At 51.2% G+C, this 24,777-nt stretch overlaps 1 protein-coding gene across 2 annotated transcripts in view; it reads left to right on the forward strand.

The window, feature by feature from the left end:
• The first annotated feature begins 2,448 nt into the window (after positions 1-2,448).
• GNG4 (G protein subunit gamma 4) overlaps positions 2,449-24,777 on the forward strand; it is an 82,553-nt gene continuing 60,224 nt past the window's right edge. Inside the window, exon 1 of one of the 2 annotated variants that reach the window (XM_002760889.6) lies at positions 2,449-2,794. The gene's annotated coding sequence lies outside the window, so the exon portion shown is untranslated. The remainder of the gene's footprint in view (positions 2,795-24,777) is intronic. The other variant, XM_035280655.3, reaches the window with a different exon arrangement.

Below are 24,777 nucleotides of genomic sequence, written 5' to 3' on the forward strand. Positions count from 1 at the left end.
GGAAACAAAAGTGAGACACCATCTCAAAAAAAAAAAAGGATACAGATACAGATAGATTTAGAAATTAAAATGATATAAATACATATAAACACATATCATGCAAACACTAATAGTAAGAAATCTGCGGTGGTTATATAGATACAAACGAAGACTTCAGAACAAAGAATATGACTAGGGATACAGAAGGAAATCCGGTGCCCAGGGTCCTGCTACCAGACTGTACACTACTGCAGCAATCCTGGGTGGTGTCCAGAGACGAACAGAGTCAGAATTACCTGAAGGGCTTGGGAAATTACGGATTGCTGGGCCTCACCCCCAGACTTTCTGATTCCTCAGGTCTGGGTGGGGCCTGGGAGTCCACATCTCTAAAAAGTTCCTAGGTGATACGCTCATTCTACTGGCCTCGGGATCCACTCTAGAACCACTAGTTGACGGACCTCTTCTTCCTCTTCAAAATGGACATAAGCCTATCTTGAATGGATAGCGTAACAATTAGAAAGATAAAATAAGGGAATGAGGCTGAGATTGAGATTGGGATTTGGAATAAAAGGAAACCTGGGATTCTGCCTTAGCTAATCAGTCAGCTTGGGAGGTGGGCAGGAAATACAAGAGAAATCGATTTTGGGTGAAAACACTGAGCTCAGGTTTGGATTTGCTGAATTTCCAAGATAGTACTCATGTATCTTTCTTACTTTTAAAAGCCTGTATGGCGGACATTGACTGGCTTAGACATTTTGCCAAGGTTTAATTTTGTGCCTTAAATGGGCACTTGGGAGCTTTGTAAAAATCAATGTGTTTGCTGGCCCCTATCGGGCCTCTGAGACCTCCGCGTTTGCATCCTATCTGGCCCGTGGGCTTTGAGAAGGAGCACGTGTGTGTAGGGCAAAGGTCCAGTCACTGAGACCAGGGATCTGAGCTAAAAACGCACCCCGTGTCCTCTGCGGCAGAGGCTGCTTGCAGAGGGCGGATGAGGATGAGGCGCAGATCTTCCTGAAATACTTCCTAATCATTAGTCACGATGTTACGTTGTTCTCACAAAGGGAATTAATGTTGGACTCCTTCTCCACAAATCTTGCCAGCACTGCGTGAAATGTTTTCGTGGCTTCTCTATTCCCAAGGTTTCGTATTATTTTACCAAGTCGGAAAACAGACGGCGCTTATATGTTTTTTTCCTGAAAAGACGAGGACTGTGATCGCCAAGATGGGTTGTTTTTTTTTTTTTGAGACGGAGCGTTGCTCTTGTTACCCAGGCTGGAGTGCAATGGCGCAATCTCGGCTCACCGCAACCTCCGCCTCCTGAGTTCAGGCAATTCTCCTGCCTCAGCCTCCTGAGTAGCTGGGATTACAGGCACGCGCCACCATGCCCAGCTAATTTTTTGTATTTTTAGTAGAGACGGGGTTTCACCATGTTGACCAGGATGGTCTCGATCTTTTGACCTCGTGATCCACCCGCCTCGGCCTCCCAAAGTGCTGGGATTACAGGCGTGAGCCACCGCGCCCGGCCCCACTAAGATGTTTTTAAATCTCCAGCTCAGAAGCCTGCGGTGCCACAGGGACAAGGCCCAGAGAGCAGCCGCTCCGAGAACCCGGGCCGCGAGGGGTCCCCGCCTCCGCACGCGCCCTCCACCCTCCCGGCCTCGCTCCTGGCGGAGTGTGGGCTTCGCCTGCCCCTGGTCCCCGTCGCTCAGCAACGTCGGGGCAGCCTTCACCCTGTTAGTGGCTACACGGCATCGCGAATTCGCACAGGTTTTCCTGGTTTCTCCGCCGTTCCCCGCCTTGGCAGGAGGCGTCAGAGGTGTCCCTTGGCGCAGGGCGGGAAGTGGCACGCGCCCCAACGGCCCAGGCGCTGGAGCTCACCCCGGGGAGGTTATTGCCTAAGGCTTCAGGGAGCCCTCGCGGACCGTGGACTAGTCCCCCAGACCCGTTCCGCGACCCCCGCCCCGCCGCCAGATCCCTGCAGTGATTCCCCGGCCCCACCCCCTCCCCTCCTGCGACCTCGGCCCAGTACCCGAGACCCCGCCAGTGTCCCCGGCCCCGCCCCTCAGGCCCCTCCCTTGATCGCCGGCCCCGCCCCCAGGCCCCTCCCGAGACCCCGCCCAGTCCCCCAGACCCCTCCAGTGATTTCCCCCCCGGCCCCGCCCTCCAAGTCCCTCCAGCTGTCCCGGCCCCGCATCGCGAGGCCCCTCAGTGGTCGTCCGGGCGGGCGCGGCGGGGTCACGGTCCTTTGCTGGGGCATGGGGCGTGGGCCCGAGTATGGGGCGGGGGGCGGGGGGCGCGGGCCCGAGTATGGGGCCGGGGGCGGGGGGCGCGGGCCCGGGCTGGGCCGGGGGCGGGGAGCGCGGAGCCCCGGCGCAGGAGCCCCGATGACGCAGCAGTGACGTCGGTGGCAGCGGGCGGGATTTCCCGGCCCCTCCCGGGCTCCGGGCGAGACCCTGCAGCGAAGTGGGCGCGGCCAGCTTGGAACCTGGGTGGGGAGGGTCGCAGGGTCGCCAGCTCGCCCCGCGCCTGGACCCCCACGGCAAAGGGGGCCTAGCAAAAGCCCCCAGCGTCTGAGGCCGGGGGAGGGTCCTCCCGACCCCCCAGGCCCGCGTGGTCGGGCCCTGCAGGGCGGGAGGCGCGGCGCGGGGCGGGGCCGGTGACTGGACGCGGAGACCCCGCGGGCGGCGGGAGGGGCACGAGGCGCGCGTTTCACCCGAGCCCGGCCCGCGCCCCGATACGGAGCGATGCCGCTTGGCCTGGCCGTCCCCCGCGAGCACGGCGCAGGAGACGAAGCCCGCGCGTGACCCCGCTCCCGGTAAGTAGGCGCCCGGCCGGCGCCCGAGGTGTCCGCGGGGAGAACCCAGCCCCGGTCCAGCCCGACGCGGAAGGGAAACTCGGGGAGAAAGTCTCCAGACCAGAGGAGACGGCTCTGGCGCCAGTGTCCTCACCCGCCAGCTAATGCACGCGACACAAAGACCTGTGGTTCCCTCGGCCTCCTCTCCCGGGACCTCCCGCCGGGCCCCGGGGAAGCCCTCGCGCGGGTGTGGACGGCCGCCTCGGAGCGCGTCCAGGGGCTCCCGGGCCTGGGGGCGCCCGGTCCCTCTAGCATGAGGCAGGCGGGGGCTTGGGGGCTTGGGCTTCCCCTCTTCCAAATGTAGGTCACAGAGCGTTTGCTGTTCTCCCCGCGGGGACGTCCCCCGTGGAAAAGGACCTCAGTGGCGGGAGATGGCGTGGCTAGTTGGGCGTTTTCTCTGGGGAAATGTTTCTGGGGAGTGCCTGAGGAAGCCCTCCCGGCTTTCCAGCAGCCCCGACGCCGCCTCGGGAGCATTCGAGGTGACGTTGGAGCCTCAGCCGCCGAGGGTGGTTTCCTCCCCTCCTTGATGGCGTCTGTCCCCAAGGCTGGTGCTGAAATGTGCTGCCCTCGCCGCGCGCGCCCGGCAGCAACCGTGGAGCTTTGTTTGGCTTGATTTTTTAAATTGCCTTGGAAATAACGCTAAACGGCGGGAGGGTGATGTGGGGAGGAGGACAGAGCGTCGTGGGGAAAGACTCCTTAATTTAGGATTTGCTTCATTTCGAGTATTTGGGGCCAAGGTGTTAGGAAACCCCAAAACGTGAAAGTTCGATCAAGCGATAAAGTGGACGTTGGACGCCGGGCCTCCCGCCGCCTCCCCAGCTCCCGCAGTTGCCGGGTCTCTCCTCTGCCCGTCGCCTCCCGGGACTAAAATTCTGGCACCGGGCCCGGTCCTCGCAGCCGGAGCAAAAGGCCGCCCAGGCTGCGCCCGTGTTCCCCATTAAAACGTGCCAGTCCTGTTCGTCTGCTCAGGGGTGAAGCGTGCCGCTTCCCACAGTGGACAGGAAAATTGCCGTGGCGACTGCCTCACAGCAGCGAGGAGGACCTGGGCTCTGCAGCCGGCTTCTCGATTCCTTCCGCAACTCCTTTTCCTGATGTTTGTGTGCGGCGGGAAGGGAGCCCGCCGCCATCTGATCTGGCCCTGTTCCCTGCAGGAGGCAACTGTAAGGACAACTAGGTTGATAGATGCAAAGGCTTTTCCAGGCCCGGAGAAACAGAGTACTTGTAAACTGGGTTGTTTTTGAAATGTGGGGTTTGCTCAGTGACGGGTCAGGATAAGAGAAGGCTGTGGTACTTAATAAATAGGTGTTAAAGCAAATACAAGGTTTACTGCGATGCCTTGCTTGTTAATGAGCAGCCTCAGCATGGGGTTGTTTAGGCTGAAATGACTATTTAGGACAGTGGACTTCCCGTTGACCTCCATCCCCATGCGCAACTGCAGTGCTCACATGCCTTAAAATAAAATGGCCTAAGAACTACCAAAAAAATTAGCCGGGCGCAGTGGCAACCACCTGTAATCCCAGCTACTGGGGAGGCTGAGGCAGAAGAATCGCTTGAACCCAGGAGGTGGAGACTGCAGTGAGCCGAGATCGAACCACTGCACTGCAGCCTGGGCGACAGAGTGAGACTCCATCCCAATAAATAAATAAATGAATAGGCCCAGGGAAGCCAGTAAAGGATGCAGGGCTGGCTGAGAAGCAGCATAGCAAAAGGGTCATTCCCGGTAGCCCCGTGATTGGCTGGACAACTGCCTTTGACATTTCTCATGCAAACTGTTGGTGGAGAAACCAGAAAAAAACAAGCATTTTGTTTTTTATTCACTTTGCAGTTTTTAAAGCAAAAGTGATAGTCCCTGAAGCCCCTCAATAGTCGGTGCATTCTTTGAAATGGTAGAACATCAGGTGGGAACATCACCTGTAATCCCAGCACTTTGTGAGGCTGAGGCAGGTGGATCCCTTGAGGTCAGGAGCCCTATCCTGGCCTGGCCAACATGGTGAAACCCTATCTCTACTAAAAATACAAACAATTAGCCAGGCATCATGGTGCATGCCTGTAATCCCAGCTACTTGGGAGGCTGGGATACAAGAATACCTTGAACCCACGAGGCAGAGGTTGCAGTGAGCTGAGATCATGCCACTGCACTCCAGCCTGAGCTACAGTGAGAGACTTTGTCTCAAAATAAATAAAGAACATGAGGTGGGAACATGGACCCAGACCCCTGGGGAAGCAAGTGCCACAGCTGTGTCAGGAGGGCAGGAACACTGTAGAATGTGTACAATGCCCCTTCCCCCCAAGATCTGCATGTTAATACCAACGCTTACCACACAGCTGCTGCTTATGGAGAAAGCAAAGACTAAGGTCTGTAACCAACAATTTATTCCTTTATGTATAGCTGTATCTCACTATTTCACTATCACATTTTTCTTAGTTTGTCTCAGTGTCTGCGGGGAGAGGGGAGAATGCCTCATAATGTATGTCAGAAGATTGCCCTTCCTTCATGGAATTTTGAGGCAGTGACTTTAAAATATTACCTGATTTTTGTTCTCAGAACATCTTTTGAGCATATACTGCCATCTAATCTTGCTGGTTTTCTTTTTTTTTAATTTGGTATTTTTATCCATTGTAGATGTACTTAGGCATAGAGACTTGTACTATTTGGGTAGAGAGAGTATTTGTTTCTTTTTTAAAACCAGAAATCAAAATGTAACTTCTTTAATACATTTCAATTACCACATAAATATCCTATCAACAATGGTTAGCAAGGATATTTTAATTGAACGTCAGGAAACCTAAATGAGTATCAGGGGGAAAAAAAAAAACAAGGAATTACAGGGTAATACTACTGAAGGACTGTAAGAACTGATTAAAAACATCTAAAGAATAAGCCAAAGACCATTAAAAAACGATCAAAAGTAAAAACACAAATGAAATTTTCACTCTAGGAAACGTTAAGAAATAGAGGTGAGAAAAGCTGCCAAAAGGAAAAATTACTGCAGCGAAAACAATGGGTGCCTGCAAAGAGATCATTCAGTGCGCTTGCTGGAGCGTTCCAAAGTCCTCTCATTGCCAAGGAGCTTTTGTTAGGCTGGATGGAGGCTGGTGGGCAGTCAGTTTCCCTGCTGGAACTTGGCAGACAGAATAACAGGTACCATGCAGATAAGGGGAAGTGGGCTGTGTCCAAGACGAGGTGCTCATTATGGAATGGGCCCTGGGAGCCCAGGAGGAGTGAGAGAGTCTATGGAGCTATGGAGGAACTGTTTGTCTCCATGGTCCTGAGGTCTGCAGGCCACCAAAGCCCCAGTCTCCGAGGATCAGGTAGGGCAAGGACCCCAGGCTAGCGAGCCGCAAGGGGAAGGAAGGGCAGGCTTGGGCGGGACGTGTCAGATGGATCATCTTTGATCTTCACAGGATATCTGCCAAGTGTCTAATTTGCAAAAAGCAGCAGTGACTGCTTGTGCCCTCTCTGTCCAGGAGTGTTCTGCCAGCAGGTTTGGTGGGTGGTGGGAACCTTTTTTCCCCCCCAAGATGCAGTCTTGCTTTGTCACCCAGGCTGGAGTACAGGGGCATGATCTCAGCTCACTGCAACCTCCACCTCCCAGGTTCAAGCGATTCTCCTCCCTCAGCCTCCTGAGTCAGGGATTACAAGCATGTGCCACCACACCTGGCTAATTTTGTATTTTTAGTAGAGGTGGGGTTTCACCCTGTTGTTCGGTCTGGTCTCGAACTCATGACCTCATGATCCACCCACCTCGGCCTCCCAAAGTCCTAGGATTACAGGCATGAGCCACCACCTCCAGCCAGGAACCTTTTTTAGCTGATGTAGGAAAAGGATGCACAAATGACAAGTGAAAATGACGGAGACACGTAGAAGAGAAGAAGGTGGAGGACCGCACAGAGACCCACACTCAGGCGCTGCACACGGGCTCCGTGCCCAGGAGGATTTGTTTCTCTTGCTTCTTAGATTTCTCATACTATTTCTCTCTGAGTTGCTGGGTTGGCTCTCTGTGGTGTGACATGTGTGCTCTGAGCCCATAGAAGCAGCACTTTAAGTATCCCTCTGGGCCAGAGAGATTGTTTCTCCCCCAGCACCCCTGTGCACAAGGTGGGGTGCTGCTTTCTGTGATACCAGCTGGCACTAACTGTGCCTTGATGCGTTTCTCATCAGCCCCTGGGCCTCCTCCTGGTGCTCCTACCTAATGGACAGCTGTAAGGCCTTGTCTTCTGCCCCTCCCTATGGGCTCCAACAAAAAAAGAGAGGCAGGGCGATGGAATAGGAAGAAGGAAAGCATTTTTAACTCTTTCGAACGTTCTTATTCAAGCACCTCTACAACTACAGCTGAAAAAATGTTTACATGTTCCCCCAAATTCCAGCACCCAAACTCACTCTTGTTTCTGCTGGTGTTTCACCACACAGATTATAAAATCAAGAGATTTCTAGCAAGGCAGTGCCTGTGTATGAAGGCCCAAAGAGGAGAATGGATGGGCTTAGATGGAAGGGCTTAGATGGCAGGAAGAAAAGAGCAAGAGGCTGTTGAGATTGGGGTGGGAGGCAAGGCAGGGCAGGGAGGCTACTGAGAGTGGGTTCTTCTCCATGGTGGCCCAGCAGGACTCTGGCTCTGGTCCAGACACTGATGAACAGGAAGAGCAGGTAGGGTGGTCATGCCCCACCCCATGCTGGGACTCTGTCTTCCCAGGGGGTCAGGCTCTTAGAGGCCAGTGGTCATGCAGCAGAACAAGGAGCCTGGCTTTGCAGCCTGAACCAGTCATCAGCACACCTTGGAAAGGCCTATGTGTTACCCTTCCACACCCACACATCCATGTGGGCCCTGGGGGCTCTGGCGGCCCAGGGGAGAGAGGGCTCTCCTTATCAGTGGTCTCTGCCTTCCCTCGGCTCCCTGTCTGTGTGAAGGTCCAGGTACACCTAACAACTGGCTTCTTCCTCCTGGCTGTCTCTCCAGCCCAATCCAGGGAGCCATCTGCCTGCCCTGCGGCTCTGGGGTACCCTCCCTGCACATACCCTGGATGGAAATTTCCAGCAGGGCTTTTCAGCCGCCCCTAGCCTGTGGCCAACTAAACCGGCATGAGTCAGTCCTTATTTGGCTTTCGTTTTCCTTCCGCAATCTTGGGAAAAATCTGTTTTTCTCTGTGCCCCAGTTAACTTTGCATATCGCCCGGAAGTTGCACCAGTCTGAAGGAGCTTATTTGTCCCCCAGTCAGCTGTGGGGCCACATGCAGGATATTAGGGGCCGTAGCCTGGTTAAGGAGACCCAGTGACTTCAGTCTACAAGGTGCATGTGTTCGATGGTGTGTACAGGGGAAGAAGGTGTTAGCAGGATGTAGACACCGCCAGGCTTCCTCGTGCTCGAGGGCAGTGGTGAGCCTGGAGTGTGGGCGTGGAGGTGGCCGATGGGGGGGTCGCACAGTGGATGTGAGTAGAGAATCCCAAAATGCTGACCTCAAGGGAAATAAAGAGGAACTGGCAGTGGTGCTGGCCTCTGAATTCTCTCTGGATCAAGGTGAGGCAGTCTCACACGCTTCCTCCCACCGGGGCTGAATTTTTTTTTTTTCTTTGAGACAGAGCCTTGCTCTGTCGCCCAGGCTGGAGTGCAGTAGGGCGATCTCAGCTCACTGCAATATCTGCCTCCTGGGTTCAAGAGATTCTCCTGCCTCAGCCTCCCAAGTAGCTGGAACTACAGGTGTGTACCACCATGCCTGGCTAATTTTTGTATTTTTAGTAGAGACGGGGTTTTACCATATTGGCCAGAATGGTATCGAACTCCTAACCTTGTGATCCACCCAACTCACCCTCCCAATGCACTGGGATTACAGGCATGAGCCACTATGCCTGGCCGTGGCTGAATTTTTCTGATGGAGACAGCGTCACCGGTGTCTTCTGCTGACCTGAACCTCTGGGTGCCTAGGTCCCTGCCACCCACCCATCTCTGGAAGGCTGTTCCTGTCAACCTTTCAGTAGGAGTTTGGCGTTTCAGTGCCATTCCCTCCACTTGGTTGACCTTGTAGAACTGTGCCTTTGGGACTCTCGGGCAGACCTTTTTGTGTGTGCTCCATCCACGCTGCAGCAAGTGTGCCTGCCGCCCCTGCTCTGACGTTTCCCTCCTTTTTGGGTTTGCTGTGCTCACTGCTGGATGGCAGCGTCCTCTGAACAGGGTTCTCTTTAGATCCTCTCCTTGTGCTGGAGTTTGTTGCAGTCGATAGTGTCTGAAAGAAGCTGATTGCTGGCCTGAACCCAGGCCACAGGTTTTTATTCCACAGAAATTTTTTTTTGTCATAGATTTGCCATTCTACCTGATCCTCACCGTGGATCTTCCTGGTGTTTTGAGCTTTTCTATCCATTACTGCTCCACGCCACATTCCTTTTCACTGCCGGATGCTGCGGAAGGACTTTTTCAATATAGATATATTGCTAGACGTGAAGGATGTGTTCGTAAAAGCCTGTGTGTGAACCAGACGTTTGTAAGGTGTTCATTGAGTGCATGTGTGGAAAACACCTGCGGTACCCGTGTGCACTGGTGACAGACAGACAAGTAATATGCGGTCACGCACTCCAGAATGCCCAGAACCTATAGGGGGATGCATGTGTGAAAACAGCCCACCTTCCCTTGGTTAGTGCACAGAGAGAGGGAGTATTAGTTCTTCCTGAGAGCAGCGCAGAAAGGGAGTGACAACAGAGGATGTCTGGAGCTGGCCCTGGTGAGCTGAGGCGGGGTTTTCAAGCCAGACAAATGAGAAAGGGTTTTCCAAGTGGCAGGGAGGGGAGGCGGTTGGGCCAGAGTCATGAAAGAGAGGAGTAGAGAGAGCAGAAAGGCTGATCAGAGACGGGGAGTGAAGACGGGACTGACCATGAGGAATGGGGAATCCGGGGCTGTGGTCCCAGCAGAAGCAGGATGCAGCAGGCCCCGCCTAGGCCCTCTGGCTGTGACTGGCGTTTAGCGAAGGACAAAAGCAGGAGGCAGGAGAGAGGGGGCAGGGAGACTGGGTAACACCAGCGGGTGCCCTGGCCCCAGAGGCAGTCGGGGCAGCCATCTGATCGGAAGTGGAGGGGCAGAGAGAGGCTGGTGTCTGGGATCACAGACTGAGCCTGGATGGACGAGGGGTGTCCTGGTTTTGTGAATGAAGCTGGGCAAGTAGAGAGAGGGGGTGTGACTTGCCAAGTCAGGAGGTGACATCCAGGGGGCGTGTGCTTACAGAGCTGAGCAGAGGTCTGGCTGGACCCAGGCTGGAGGATGAAGTTGTTGATACTCAGGTGAAGCCACACAGTGGGCGAGATTGCCGGGGGTGATCCAAGGTGTGGTGACGGAGCCGGGAGGCCTGCGCCTCAGACAACACACAGCAAGTTTAGGACAAAGCAAATATCCTTCTGTAAGAGGCACACCCTTTCCCACACAGACTTTCACTCACTGGATTTCCTTATAAGAGACCCTCCAGCCCCACCCTGCCCTCTCCCCGGCCCCCTGCCCATCCTGCCAGCCTCTGCCAAACCACAGCCAACCTGCCACCTCCTTGCCATCCTGGATGACTCACTCCTGCATTGAAGCAGTTGCGGTTCTGCCTCTTGTTTATGATTCCTTTGTCCCCCTGATGCTGACGGATAGGATTGGACACTGTTAGCACCGTCTCTTGCCGGGGGCTGCTGTCGGGGAATCGCAGTGTATCATCCTTCCCTGCGAGCGTCTCCATCCGAGAGGGAGTTTCTGTTCTGTTTTGCTCAGTCCCCCCATCACACTTTCCCACCCCCAAGCACCGGTGGTCTCACGGCAGTAGGGCTGGCCCTGGTGCTGCTTCATGGTAACCATGGCTGCTCACCCACAGCACCTGCACAGGGGCCAGGTTGACACCTGAGACACCTGCCCAGCCTCCCTCCCCAGGTTCTTCCACCCTGCGTTCTCCTCGGACCTCTGTGGTTAGCTATGAAACGTCCCTGTGGTCTGGTTTTCTCTCCTTTCCCTCACAGTTCTTACTGCGTTACGTTGCTTTTCCACGACGTACTTTCGAAGCTCCAGGGCTAGGAAAATGCAGGCAGTTCATTTGGGAGATCGCCTTAACCTTCGTGGGGAAGCAAAAATCCCCGCCCTCGTAGAAGTTCCATTATGGTGGAGGAATCAGACCAATGATAAGAAGTCAGAAAAGCAAAAGAAGTTTAAACAGGTACATGAATAAATAAGCATTTAAGATATAGTAAGTGCATGAGAGAAAAATCAAACAAGGCTGGGAAGTGGAGAATGCCGGGGAAGGAGTGCTTCGCATTTTAAATAGGCTGCTGGCAGGAGGATCTGCTGTGTTGATTGAAGGTGAAGGCAACCTCCCAAATGAACTTTCTGATGCACGGGGTGCCAGCAAAAATGGAAGCAGGTGAAAGTGTTGACGGATTCACAGATTATTTACTTATTTTTTAGACGGAGTCTCGCTCTGTCACGCAGGCTGTAGTGCAGTGGTGTGATCTTGGCTCACTGCAACCTGCGCTTCCCAGGTTCAACTGATTCTCCTGCCCCAGCCTTCCTAGCAGCTGGGATGACAGGCATGGGCCACCACACCTGGCTAATTTTTGTGTTTTTAATAGAGATGGGGTTTTGCCATGTTGGCCAGAGCTCCATGTTGGTCTTGAACTCCTGACCTCAGGTGATCTGCCCACCTCAGCCTCCCAAAGTGCTGGGATCACAGGCAGGAGCCACTGCGCCTAGCTGATTATTTATTTTATTTATTTTTAGAGACTGGGTCTTGCTCTGTTGCCTAGGCTGGAGTGCAGTGATATGATCATAGCTTGTTGTAATCTTTAGCTCCCCGGTTCAAGTGAGCGTCCCACTTCAGTCTCCTAAGTAGCTGGGGCTGCAGGTAACTGCTCCCATGCCAGGCTAAATTCTTTTTAAAAATTTTTGTAGAGGCCAGGCATGGTGACTCACATGTAATCCCAGCACTTTGGGAGGTCAAGGTGGGTGGATCACGAGCTCAGGAGATCAAGACCATCCTGGCCAACATGGCAAAACCCTGTCTCTACTAAAATACACACAGAAAAACTAGCCAGGCGTTTTGGTGTGTACCTGCTACTTGGAAGGCTGAGGCAGGGGAATCACTGGAACCCAGGAGGCAGAGGTTACAGTGAGCCAAGATCATGCCACTGCACTTCGATCTGGAGACAGAGCAAGACTTCCATCTCAAAAAAAGAAAACTGTAGAGATGGAGTCTCACTATGTTGCCCAGGCTGGTCTGGAACTCCTAGCCTCAAGTGATCCTCCTGCTTTGGCCCCCCAAAGTGCTGTAATTAGAGGCATGAGCCACTGCACTCCACCTACAGATTGATTTATGCCCAACTGCCTTCCTGACAGAATAGGTTTTTGGTTTCCCCTTCTGTTCACCCCTCCATATGAGAAAGCTGCATTAACCAAAAGGAGCATTTGGTAGTGTAACTCAAGGTAGAGGAAGAGACAGATTCTTTTTTTTTTTTTTTTTTGAGACAGAGTCTCAGTCTGTCACCCAGGCTGGAGTGCAATGGCATGATCTCGGCTTGCTGCAACCTCCACCTCCCAGTTCAAGTGTTTCTCCTGCCTCAGCCTCCCAAGTAGCTGGGACTACAGGTGTCTGCCACCACGCCCAGCAAATTTTTTTATGTTTAGTAGATATGGGGTTTCCCCATGTTGGCCAGGCTGGTCTCGAACTCCTGACATCAGGTGATCCTCCCATTGCAGCCTCCCAAAGTATAGGGATTACAGACGTGAGCCACCACACCCAGCCAAGACAGAGATTCTTTTTGCAAAATGACACACAAGAAGTAGCCCCTTCTCATTCCAAAGTGGGCCTCTTCACAGCCTGGCTGTTTTGTGGGTGTGCCACCCAAGCAGGGACTGGGGCTGCTGGGCCCGTGACCTCTGACCTCCCAGGCGCCGCCAAGCAGCCACAAAAGGGAGGGAGAGCTCTGGCCCACTGGGCAGTTTGACCCATCCTAGAGCCCCGCAGGGAGTGGCGGCACTGAGGGGCTGGATCAGAGACCCTCAGGTATGAAGGTCTGGTGGGCTCAATGAAGTAGAGAGGCCGCCGTCAGCTCCACCCTGCTGGGATTCATGCAGGCCGGAAGACAGCTTGGTGAGAACTGTCTTATGTACTCGTCGTGTTGTGTGGCCCGAGGTTTCCGGGGGGTTTGCTGAGTGCTGCGTGCATCGTTCCTTGTTTTACACACCTGTTTTGAGAACCATTCACTTGTAGCACAGCCTGTCTATAAAGCCTGGGGTAGATGCAGCCGTGGTTCCCAAACCTGGCTCCAGAAATTTTGGGCAGTTTTTAAAATATCACTTCTTGCTGGACGCAGTGGCTCACGTCTGTAATCCCAGCACTTTGGGTTGCCAAGGCCAGGGGATCACCTGAGGTCAGGAGTTTGAGACCAGCCTGACCAACATGAAGAAACCGTGTCTCTACTAAAAATAGGAAAAATTAGCTGGGCGTGGTGGCACATGCCAGTAATCCCAGGTACTCAGGAGGCTGAGGCAGGAGAATCGCTTGAACCCAGGAGGCAGAGGTTGTGTTAACTGAGATCACGCCATTGCACTCCAGCCTGGACAACAGAAGCGAAACTCCATCTCAAAAAAATCACTTCTTGAGCCTCACCCCCTGGACATTCTGACTTAGTGGGTCTGGGCTAGGGTCTGGGAATTCATCTTTGAGTTTTGCAGCCACTAGATTTGAGAAGCATTGAACCAGATGATTTCTGAGGGTCCTTCCTGGTATCTGATTCCCCCCAACCTGCCTAAGCATCCCCAGGCTCCTGTGTCCTATGCCAGCCTCTCGCACTCCTCATGGGGCTGTGAGGGTTTAACCACCGTAAGCACAATGTGCCTGAGACACCAGGGCTCCTCCCCAGGCAGGACACCTGGATCTGTCCTCCCCTGGCTGGGGTGAGAGGGAGCCTGCTCTGTGGGGAAACCAGCTACCACCCTGAAGAACTGCCTCTGCCAGAGCAGAAGACACCTCCATACAGACTCCCCCGCCACTGCTTCCCTCCCGCAGGCAGCAACGGCAGTGCTGAGGTTCTAGGCATCCCAAAGGACACAGACCTGCCTTCCCCCATTAGCCATCCAGGAGACATGTGACAGCTACTGTGTGCCACACCCTGAGGGTAGGAATGCAGAGATAAGTCAGAGGCCATCTTGGCTCCTGAGACGTTTACAATCCAGTGAGGGAGACAGGCGATTATAACACAACACAGAATCAAGGACAACACCTACCTCAGCACAGCAGGATACCAAGCCAGGCCCAGAAGGACAGGGAAGGCTTCTGGAAGGAGGTATCATGATTTGGCCAGATGTAACCATTGGGACACAGCCAGTGCAAGGCAAAAGCCTTCCAGGCTGGGGGCTCTGTTGGAGCAAGTGATGCTGATTATGGCTCACGTTATTTAAGTGCTTACTGCCGGCCGGGCTCTAAGTGTCTTATGTTGTATGAACTACTTATTCCTGATGACTACTGTGGTAGGCAGAATCATGGTCCCCAAAGAAGGCCACTCTAATCCTTGGAACTTGTGGATCTGTTACCTTATACAGCAAAAAAGATTTCGCAGGTGTGATTAAGGGAAGGATCCTGAGGTGAGATGATCCTGGAATACCTGGTGGGCCCAGTGTCGTCACTGTGGTTCTTGTAAGAGAAAGATAGGAGTGTCCAAGAGAGAAGGTGGAGGATGCTGCACGGCTGGCTTTAAAACTGTAGGAGGACCCATTATTGGGTATATACCCAAAGGATTATAAAACATTCCACTATAAAGACACATGCGCACAAATGATTATTGCAGCACTGTTCACAATAGCAAAGACTTGGAACCATCCCAAATGCCTATCAGTGGTAGACTGGCTAAAGAAAATGTGGCACATACACACCATGGAATACTACGCAGCTGTAAAAAGAATGAGATCATGTCCTTTGCAGGGACATGGATGAAGCTGGAAGCCATCATTCTCAGCAAACTAACACAGGAACAGAAAACCAAACACCACATGTTCTCACTCATAAGTGGAAGATGAACAACGAGAACACAGGGACACAGGGAGGGGAACATCACACACCAGGGCCTATGGGGGGTGGGGGGCAAGGGGAGGGAGAGCATTAGGACAAATAGCTAATGCATGTGGGCTTAAAACCTAGATGAGGGGTTGATTGGTGCAGCAAACCACCACGGCACATGCATACCTATGCAACAAACCTGCATGTTCACCACATGTATCTCAGAACTTAAAGTAAAATTAAAAAAAAAAAAAAATGCAGGAAGAGCCACAAGCTAAGGAATGCAGATGGCTCTAGACACTGGAAACGGTGAGAATACGGGCTCTGCCCAGAGCTTCCACCCACAGCCCTCCTGGCACCTTGATTTTAGTCCATCGGGACCCATTCCAGACTTTCGAACCCAGAACTGTAAAATAATAAAATTGCATTGTTTTAAGCCATACTTTTATGGTAATGTGTTGTAGCAGCAATAGAAAACCAATACAGCCATTCCTCCATATTTTTTTTTTTTTGAGACACTTTCACTCTTGTTGCCCAGGCTGGAGTGCAGTGCAATGGTATGATCCCAGCTCACCACAGCCTCCGCCTCCCAGGTTCAAGTGATTTACCTGCCTCAGCCTCCCGAGTAGCTGGGATTACAGGCATGCACCAGCACACCCGGCTAATTTTGTATTTTTAGTAGAGATGGGTTTCTCCATGTTGGTCAGGCTGATCTCAAACTCCCAACGTCAGGTGATCCGCCTGCCCCTGCCTCCCAGAGGGCTGGGATTACAGGTTTGAGCCACTGTGCCCGTTCCATTTCTCTGTTTTGAAGGGAAGGAAACGGGAGATGAAGGGAATTGCCCAAAGTTCCGGAGCTAGAAAGGCTCCAGGGCCCGCACCTGCCCACTCAGCTTTCTTCTGTTCCTTCTGCCTGGAAGGGATTTAACAACAGCAGTCCAGCAGCTGGGGCTTCCCTGGGCACCAGGAGCACTGGAAGATGAAGCTGGCCAGATGAGGAGGCAGGAGCCGGGATCTGGAAAGCCCCTCCTGGCCGAGTGGAGGGAAGTGGCCTTTGCTGGCCACTGGCCTGGGCTCCATCTTGGTGGCTGCTCAAGTCCATGCTGGACTACAAGTGCCACCGGAGCAGAGGCCAGCTCCTTGGGCCCAGCGCACCCACACCTGGCATCAGCTGCAGACTGAGCTGTGTGCCCCTACAACTGCGCTGCCTCTCTCCATTGTCAGATGGTTTAAAAGTACCACTCCGGCCAGGTAGTGAAGGGCAGACATCTGGTTAAGTGCCCGCAGCATCCTTATGCATCAAAAATTCAACCATGTTCAAACATCTGTTTCTACCCCATCATCACTTTCCTTGTTCTAATTGGTTGTTGTTGTTGTTTTGTTGTTGTTGTTGTTGTTGAGACAGGGTCTCGCTCTGTCACCCAGGCTAGAATGCAGTGGTACAGTTTCTGCTCACTGCAGTTTTCACCTCCCAGGTTCAAGCAATTCTCGTGCTTCAGCCTCCTGAGTAGCTGGGATTACAGGTGCGCACCACCACGCCCAGCTAATTTTTCTATTTTTCGTTGTTTTTTCATAGCGAGAGGGTTTCACCATGTTGCCCAGGCTAATCTTGAACTCCTGACCTCATGTGATCCTCCCGCCTTGCCCTCCCAAAGTGCTGGGATTACAGGTGTGAGCCACCGCTCCCAGCCTCATTCTAATTATTTAATATAAAGCATCCCCCATCTTCCAGTGTTTGACTGAAATAAGTGGTCAGAGAAATTTTTAGGTAGTGTTTCAAGGGTTGGTTGTTTGTTTTTTTTTTTTTAATGGAGTTTCGCTCTTGTTTCCCAGGCTAGAGTGCAATGGCATGATCTTGGCTCATCGAAACCTTTGCTTCTTGGGTTCAAGTAATTCTCCTGCCTCAGCCTCCCGTGTAGCTGAGATTACAGGCATGTGCCACCATGCCCAGCTAATTTTGTATTTTCAGTAGAAACGGGGTTTCTCCATGTTGGTCAGGCTGATCTTGAACTCTTAACTTCAGGTGATCCTCCCACCTCAACCTCCCAAAGTGCTGGGATTACAGGTATGAGCCACCACACCCACCTAAGTATTGTTTTTCTAAATAAAGGACACATAAGCATAACCTAAAACTACTCCCAATATGTCTGCTCAATTTATATTCCAAGTATTGTACAGGCTGTGCTTAGATTTTCAAAGGAACAATCACTAGCATTTGATGAGCATTTTGCAGATTGCTAAAAGCATTCATGTATCCCGTCCACTTGATCTTTACAGAAATGCCAGGTGGCAGGGATCTTTATCTCCATTCTTGAATGAGGAGACTGTGGTTCAAAGGAGAGTCACCGTCAGGCCGAGGTGCATAGCAGAGCAAGGATGGCACCCCAGGGCTTCTGCTCAAACCCCACACTGCTCCTATTGCATCCTCTTGCCTCTTAAGAGCAGCTGGGGTAGCCGGGAAAGACCCAAAGGCACTTACAAGGAAATAGGGTCCCAGAATCCAGTTCAGATGTGTCCCTCCCAAGCACAGAAGTACAATACTGGGCATCCACATGCCACCGCCTGTCAGTATCGGGGACCCCACCCTGCTTTGGGGGTTCATCAGATCTCTGGTTCTAACATGAGACTGTTGCATAGAGTAATTTGCTTGAGTGTGTGCTGGAGGCCCCATGGTGATATGCGGGTCTCTGATGGGAGGCCTTAGCGTGGGTACCATGCCCAGCATGGCCATGGCTTGCTGCAGCCACTGCTCTCCATGTGACAAAGATGAGGGGATGCAGGCTTGCTGCTCAGCGCCAGCTGCTTCCCTCTACATGCGTCTCCCCTAGACCTTGTCCCAGGCCTCACCATGGGCCCCTGTGCCTTTGGGGTTCCCCTTTTCTGAGGCCCCAAAGAGCCTTCCTCAAATAAATCAAAAGCCTGGGTGTCTAAAACTTGTTCCTGAGGAGGGTTTCCAGAACCCACTTTGGGAGTAACAAGCAAAATTACTCTTTGCACTTTTTTTTTTATTGCATTTTAGGTTTTGGGATACACGTGAAGAACATGCAAGATAGTTGCATAGGTACACATGGCAGTGTGATTTGCTGCCTTCCTCCCCTTCACCTATATCTGGCATTTCTTCCCATGCTATCTCTCCCCAACTCCCCACCCCCCGCTGTCCCTCCCCTATGCCCCCCAACAGACCCCAGTGTGTAGTGCTCCCCTCCCTGTGTCCATGTGTTCTCATTGTTCAACACCCGCCTATGAGTGAGAACATGCGGTATTTTATTTTCTGTTCTTGTGTCAGTTTGCTGAGAATGATGTTCTCCAGCTTCATCCATGACCCTACAAAGGACACAAACTCATCGTTTTTGATTGCTGCATAATATTCCATGGTGTATATGTGCCACATTTTCCCCATCCAGTCTATCATCGATGGGCATTTTGGTTGATTCCAGGTCTTTGCTATTGTAAACAGTGCTGCAATGAACATTCGTGTACATGTGTCCTTATAGTAGAATGATTTATAGTCCTTTGGATATATACCTAGTAATGGGATTGCTGGGTCAAATGGAATTTCTATGTCTAGGTCCTTGAGGAATCACCACACTGTCTTCCACAATGGTTGAACTAATTTACTCTCCCACCAACAGTGTAAAAGTGTTCCTATTTTACCACATCCTCTCCAGCATCTGTTGTCTCCAGATTTTTTAATGATCGCCATTCTAATTGGCGTGAGATGGTATCTCAATGTAGTTTTGATTTGCATTTCTCTAATGACCAGTGATGATGAGCATTTTTTCATATGTTTGTCTTCTTTTGTAAAGTGTCTGTTCATATCCTTTGCCCACTTTTGAATGGGCTTGTTTTTTTCTTGTAAATCTGTTTTGGTTCTTTGTAAATTCTGGATATCAGCCCTTTGTCAGATGGGTAAACTGCAAACATTTTTTCCCATTCTGTTGGTTGCCGATTCACTCTAGTGACTGCTTCTTTTGCCGTGCAGAAGCTGTGGAGTTTGATTAGGTCCCATTTGTCTATTTTGGCTTTTGTTGCCAATGCTTTTGGTGTTTTGGTCATGAAGTCCTTGCCTACTCCTATGTCCTAAATGGTTTTGCCTAGATTTTCTTCTAGGGTTTTGCATTTTTTTTTTTTTTTTTTTGAGATGGAGTCTTGCTCTGTTACCCAGGCTGGAGCGCAAATGGCGCGATCTTGCCTCACCGCAACCTCCACCTCCTGGGTTCAGGCAGTTCTCCTGCCTCAGCCTCCTGAGGAGCTAGGATTACAGGCTCACACCACCATGCCCAGCTAATTTTTGTATTTTTAGTAGAGATAGGGTTTCATCATGTTGGTCAGGCTGGTCTCAAACGCCTGACCTCAGGTGATCTGCCCGCCTCAGCTTCCTAAAGTGCTGGGATTACAGGCCTGAGCCACCATACCTGGCCTTCACTTCTATTTAATCATCCTCATTAATTAACCGGATTCCTCTGACTGGTCAGAGGAGGGGCAGGCACAAGGAAGCATGGTGAAAACAGCCCAGCCCTGTCGGTCAGGATATTCTCCCTCTCCAGAGAGAGAGCCAGTTTCTCCCTACACTAGTCTGGGCTTCCTGACCATTACCTGGGTGTCGCCTGGCAGTGCAGCAATACCAGGTTCTCACCTACTAATTGGCTGGTTAAGGAGGTTAAGTTACCTTCCATCTTCTGGCCTTCGGCTTCCTCAAGGTGGAGGCTGGGGCTTGAGAGCCACTGCAAGGGGAGCCCAATCCAGGAAACCTGTGTAGAGTGATTGCAGACTGCTACGTGTCTGTATCCTGCTAATTAATTTGCAAGTGTGCATAGACGCCTTTCAGATTAATAAAAATGAATTTAAGGCCAGGCCTGGTGGCTCACATCTGTAATCCTGGCACTTTGGGAAGGCCAATGTGGGTGGATCACGAGGTCAGGAGTTCGAGACCAGCCAGACCAACATAGCAAAACCCTATCTCTACTAAAAATTAAAAAAAAAAAAAAAAGATTTAGCCAAGTGTGATGGCACACACATGTAGTTCCAGCTACTCAGGAGACGGAGGCAGGAGAATCTCTTGAACCCAAGAGGCTGAGGTTGCAGTGAGGCAAGACCATGATTGTACAACCTGGGTGACAGACCAAGGCTCCATCTCAAAAAAAAAAGAATTTAAATGTATTTACTGAATTAATCACAGCTTTGTCATGTTGTATCTTCTGAGTCAACAGATATTAAAAGTACAGCCATGCGTCGGTTTTATGTTGCTGGACTGATAAAGCAAAGAGGTTTGTTTAGCTCACAGCTCTGCAGGTTGCACAAGCATGGCACCAGCATCTGCTTCTGGGGAAGGCCTCAGGAGGGTTTTCCTCGTGGCAGAGGTGAAGAGGGAACAGGTGTGTCACATGGCGAGGGAGGGAGCAAGAGAAATGGGAAGAGGTGCCGGGCTCTTTTTAAACCAGCAGCTCTCCTGTGAACTAATAAAGGCAAAACCCACTTGCTGCTCTGGGAGGACACCAAGCCATTTGCGGGGGATCCACCCCCATGACCCAAACACCTCCCATCAGGCCCCACCTCCATACATTAGGAATCACATTTCTTTTCTTTTTTTTTTTTTTTGAGACAGAGTCTTTCTCTGCCACCCAGGCTGGAGTTCAATGGTGCGATCTCGGCTCACAGAAACCTCCGCCTCCCAGGTTTAAGCAATTATCCTGCCTTAGCCTCCCAAGTAGCTGGGATTACAGGCACCTGCCACCACACCCAGCTAATTTTTGTATTTTTAGTAGAGACAGGGTTTCACCATGTTGGCCAGGCTGGTCTCGAACTCCTGACCTTGTGATCCACCTGCCATGGCCTCCCAAAGTGCTGGGATTACAGGCATGAGCCACCACGTCCAGCCAGGAATCACATTTCAACATGAGATTTGTAGGTGACAAATATCCAAACATATCAGGCCATAAGTCTGATTAGAAGGGATCTAACCTCTAAATGTTTAAAACTTTGTGCTTTAAAACCATTAGAACCATGGTTTGCAAAATCCTTCCATTTCTGGTACTCATGGTTCCTTAACAATGCCATATTCTAGTACATTTTCTAAACCATAAATGTATTCACTGTCTATACCTGGTTTTGGATTGCCTTCCTCTACCAGCTACTGACTTCAGAAAAGGAAGTATTTCTTTTTCTTTTTTTTTTTTTTGAGACAGAGTTTTGCTCTGTCACCCAGGCTGGAGTGCAGTGGCACCATCTTGGCTCAATGCAACCTCCAACTCCCAGGTTCAAGCAATTCTTCTGCCTCAGCCTCCCGAGTATCTGGGGTCACAGGTGCGTGCCATTATGCCCGGCTAATTTTTTTATAATTTTAGTAGAGACAGGGTTTCACCGTGTTAGGCGAGATGGTCTCGATCTCCTGACCTCGTGATCCGCCCACCTTGGCCTCCCAAAGTGCTGGGATTACAGGCTTGAGCCACCGCACCCGGCCCAAAGGAAATATTTCCAAGCAGCCTTACTGTGGGGTTCTAATTAGGAACAAGGAGCCAGTTTGGTGGGAGCAAGAGAAATCAGAAAGAAAATACAGTTAAGCTATAAATCTGCATTTCTTCATGGTCCAGGACATGTAGCCCACCTGCGCAAATAACTCACAGTCTTCCTGCACCCAGCTGTCACCAAACCCTCGGCTGATAGAAAAGTGCAGGTTAGTTCACCGCGGCCTTGACGTCCTCAGCACTGCACCTAGCCCTCTCCAGCGCACGGAACAAGCTCCGTCCTGTAAAAGCCAGCAGCCTTTGTCTCCTCCAGTTAGCTCCTCTTTTGCTGACTTGCTTGTTGCTTTCTTGCAACATACTTCCACGCTTTTGCTAATAAATCTGCATTTCTTTACCTATGACCATCTTGGTAAATTCTTTTTACTGCCAGTGCCACTGGCCCCAGATAGTAACCACAAGGGCATTGACTAGGAAGCTTTACAGAGGGTGAGTCTTCCTGGTGCAGAGATGGTGGGTCATTTTGAGACTGGCTGATCCCTCACCCTCCCTGGAGAAGTGGAGACTGGTTGGTGATCAATGAGGCTAACTGTGCCACCCTGTAGGACCCCAATCTCAGCTTTCTCTGATTTTAAATTCTCATCTCCCACCCTGAGCCTTTCCTGGGAGCAGAGCCTCATTTTTCTGCTTCTCACATTTGGATATCAGTCTTTTTGTTCTTCCCTATGTGCTTATAAAGACTGTCCATGAGCTGGGCCATGTGCACATTTTTCCTGCTTTTTGGGGCCTTATCTTGGATTTTTCCCATCCAGGTGCATCTTCACTCACCACCAGGTGACTTCTGGTTAAGAGGAGAAATTGGCTGAGTGCAGTGGTTTATGCCTATAATCCCAGCACTTTGGGAGGCCCAGGTGGGAGGATTGCAAGAGGCCAAGGGTTTGAGGCCAGCCTGGGCAAGAAATTCTGTCTCTACAAAAACATTTAAAAATTAGCTGGGCACACTGGCATGCCCCTGTAGTCCCAGCTGCTTGAGAAGCTGAGGCAAGAGGATCACTTGAACCCAAGAGTTCAAGGCTGCAGTGAGCTGTGATTGCACCACTGTACTCCAGCATGGGCAACAGAGCAAGACCTTGTCTCAAACATTTTTTTTTTAAATTAAATTTCAAAATACAATAGAGAAATAAGCAGAGCCAGCCTCCCTGGCAGACTGTCTTGCTCAGAGGGTTCTCAGCACTGTCCCGCCACATGGCACATGAGAAGTCCTATCATTCCAGGTGCTTCATGTATGGGTGTCGGCACAGAGGGCAGATCCTGTCATCTGCGGCCTTTTTGGCTGCTGGGAAGAAGCATGTATGGGTGTCGGCACAGAGGGCAGATCCTGTCATCTGCGGCCTTTTTGGCTGCTGGGAAGAAGTGGAACTTACCCCTGCTTGTCTCCATCCCGAGCCTGCCACTCATACCGCCAGCTCTGCTGCTCTGGGACGAGTACCCATGAACAGCCATATCGTAGGGATCAGCAGCAGGTGTCACTCATTAAAACAATAACAGCAGGCCGGGCGTGGTGGCTCAAGCCTGTAATCCCAGCACTTTGGGAGGCCAAGGAGGGTGGATCACGAGGTCAACAGATCGAGACCATCTTGGTCAACATGGTGAAACCCCGTCTCTACTAAAATTACAAAAAAATTAGCTGGGCACGGTGGTGTGTGCCTGTAATCCCAGCTGCTCGGGAGGCTGAGGCAGGAGAATTGCCTGAACCCAGGAGGCGGAGGTTGCGGTGAGCCAAGATTGCGCCATTGCACTCCAGCCTGGGTAACAAGAGCGAAACTCCGTCTCAAAAAAAAAAAAAAAAAAACAATAACAGCAACTGCGTCAGACTCGACATCATTTTTCCTGGAAAGTATCCAGATTATTTCCAGGCTTTTTAAATGAGTCCTATTTTTTTCTTTTTTTTCACTGCTGCCAAAATACTCCTTTCATGGCTGGCGTATTTGAGCAGCAGACATCAGCCTGTCTGCAAAGCCTGAATAACCACCTTAGGGAGATCCCTTGAATGTATGGAACAGATGAGCGGCAGTGTCAGTGGGTGACAGCCTTCAAGATCAGATCTTCCTTCCTTTTTGAAAACAATTCTCCGAATAGTAATTCAGTCTTATCTGTGCTTCTAATATAGAGTGAAAACTAAGGGACTATGTTTTTTCTTTTTTCTTTTGATTTTTCACAATCAAGCCATTAAGTTGTTACTTAATCTCAGCAAAGGCTGATGACAATGGCTAATAGTCTACGAAGTTGCCAAGTTGTCTTCTTGGTTTTGTTCTCAGCTGAGGCATTTTACTTAATTCTGATCGTTTTGGGGCAGGAAGATGACAAACAGTTACAAAAGGGAAGACTAAAACGCAGAGAGAAAAAAACTTGCTCAAAGTCATGCAAATAATTTTTAAAAATAGAAATAAGATTAAAAGCAAGTTTCCTGGCTTCTCATCCACTCTTCCTGTCTGAAAAATGCTTTTTCCAGTTGGTTAAACCACAGCTCCAGAACCACTTCTCTGTTCATTCTTGTAAGGCAGAACTTTCTAATTCAATTCCGGAAGCTCGTTTTGCAGCCTAGATATTCGGTCTTTGCACACAGATGAAGTGTGCAGTGGCTCATCCTATAATCCCAGCACTTTGGGAGGCCAAGGCAGGAGGATCGCTTGAGCCCGGGAGTTGGGAGACCAGCCTACTGTCTGGTCGCTACAAAAAATAAAGTAACTAGCTGGGCGTGGTGCTGCGCGCTTGTAGTCCCAGCTCCTCGGTGGGGAGGCAGGAGGATCACTTGAGCCCAGGAGGAGTTTGAGGCTGCAGGGGCCTGCTACTGCACCCCAGCCTGGTTGACAGAGCAAGACCCTGTCTCTAAAACAAAGAAAGCAAGAAAAACATGTCAACTAAGCCTCTCCTTGCATGAGGTGCTGTTCAGCTGGGAAGCAGCGAGCCTTATCACACAGCCCTCTGCTGCTGACCTCCCATGCCTACCCAGGCTTGACTTAAAACTCTGCTATTTGAGGTGTGCGCAGAAGGAAGTATTCTTACTGTCTTGGTTAACTGAGAACTCATCCATGTATCGCCACTCATAGGAATTAGAAAAAAGTAGGACTGGGCGTGGTGGCTCACACCTGTAATCCCAGCACTTTGGGAAGCCAAGGCAGGCAGATCACCTGAGGTCAGGAGTTTGAGACCAGCCTGACCAACATGGAGAAACCCCATCTCTACTAAAAATAGAAAAGTAGCCGGGTGTGGTGGCGCATGCCTGTAATCCCAGTTACTCGGGAGGCTGAGGGAGGAGAATCCCAGCTACTCGGGAGGTGGAGATTGCAGTGAGCCGAGGTCGCGCCATTGCACTGCAGCCTAGGCAACAAGAGCAAAACTTCGTCTCAAAAAAGAAGACAAAAGTAAGCTATGCTGGGCATGCGAATAGTGTTAATGCTTCTGCTTTAACTGCCACTTGAGGGT

Source organism: Callithrix jacchus, chromosome 19 (genome assembly GCF_049354715.1).
Source record: "Callithrix jacchus isolate 240 chromosome 19, calJac240_pri, whole genome shotgun sequence".
In the NCBI taxonomy this organism is placed as follows: domain Eukaryota; kingdom Metazoa; phylum Chordata; class Mammalia; order Primates; family Cebidae; genus Callithrix; species Callithrix jacchus.